Here is a 1,845-nt window from a genome sequence, read left to right on the forward strand (position 1 = left end):
TGTATGAAAAGTGAATTTACTCTGTAAATCTTCACCCAAATCAAAATAAAATAAAAAAAAATATATATGTCAACTCATATATTCTGGTTTACAGATAATAATTAAAAGAAGATCAATAATAATACAAGTATTATTCCTATGGTAGGAAGTAGGAAGGCATGATGACCTGTGATGTGGAAAAACACAGATAAAAGACTGGAACTGTAGTTATAGTTTATAGATTACTGAAGATCTATGTAAGATACCCTATGGAAAGAATAGAGCTGCCCCCATAGAGTTTCCAAGTCTATAAATCTTTATAGAAACAGATTGCCACATCTTTCTTCTGCAGAGCAGCTGGTGAGTTTGAACTGCCAACAGTTTTGGTTAGCAGCCAGCAGCCAAGCCCTTAACCACTGTGCCAGCAGAACTCCTTAGATTATGACCAAAATTAAGGCCAATAAGAACCACATTAAGGTTTAATTTGCTTGTTAAGCACAGATAAAAAGACATTAATATCATCAAAACTCCATTTGGTGTCATAATGGGAAAAAATGTATAGGGAGAAATTGAGTAGAGAAAGGAGAATATCATTCAAATCAAACATATGCCTCATTTGCAAAGGTTCAGCAGTTGCCCTGCCATTGTCCTAAAAATTGATGTGAATAAAATCCCAAGGTTTTAAATAATTGCTCAACAGTCAGTAAACTCAGAAATGGGACAGTTATAAAAAAACAAAGCAAAATATTAACTTGGTGAATGCTGTTTATACAGAATACAATCATCTAGAATTTTCTCTACCCAGTTTTTCACATGAAATAGAAACAAATGAATAAATAACAAATAGAAAGCCAATAAACTAAATACTAGTATGTACCAGGCCATGTTTCACTCTTTTGTACACTGAGTTGCTATGAGTCGGAATCAATTCCATAGCATTTAACACACAAGAACAGTACTTCTCTTTTTTTTTTTTTTTTTCCCCAAAGCATACTTTTCCTCATTGAATCCTTAAAATCACCTAAAGAGTCAGGGAGTGGCTGGTATCTCCCCTGCCCCCAAGATGATATTTATCTGTGTGTTTTCACACAAATGAGTCCTGAGAAGTAGTGAGCTTTTCCTTTGACTTGTCTTGTTTTCCATAACATTATCCAGAGAAGCTGATTTTTCCAGCCACTGAAAATGCAATAGAGTAAGCAAGGGGAGGTGATACCTGTTAAAATATGTGTAAGATCCTTACCAATTACAAAAGAAAATCTAAGCGCTAAAGATAAGTGGAATGGTCCCCAACTTACTAATTAGAGAAGTAGAAAGGTGAAGTGATGTGACTACCTCACTCTGGATCTCAATTCATAATCTAAAAAGCAGCTTCCAGTACCTGCCATAAAACTTAATGAAGATTCATCTTGATGTTGTACACCCCCATGACCACAAAGCACACAGTGGGAAGTTATGGTCATAAAAGTGTGATGATGCATAAGGCCCCACAATACATTCCACATCAGTTTGGTGTCTGATGAACTGGAATTCACCTTCATCACTTTTCTTATTTCCTCCAACTCAATCTTGTTTATCCCTCAAAATAACACATAATATTTATAGAGTTGGAATCAACTCAATGACAACTGGTGTTTCTTTTTTATGAAAAACAAACTTCACTGCCATAGAGTAGGTTTTGACTCATAGTGACCCTCATTGGGTTTTCAAGGCTGTAAATCTTTAAGGAAGTAGATTGCCCCATCTTCTTTCTGTGGAGTGGCTGGTGGGTTTGAACCCACTACACCACCAGAGCTCCTTAAAAATAAAACCCATTTCTGTGGAGTGAATTCCAACTTGGAGTGGCCTTATATATAGTAAGACCTTTTA

Source organism: Orycteropus afer, unplaced genomic scaffold, assembly GCF_000298275.1.
Source record: "Orycteropus afer afer isolate SDZICR_OR568_19922 unplaced genomic scaffold, OryAfe1.0 scaffold00151, whole genome shotgun sequence".
Lineage (NCBI taxonomy): Eukaryota > Metazoa > Chordata > Mammalia > Tubulidentata > Orycteropodidae > Orycteropus > Orycteropus afer.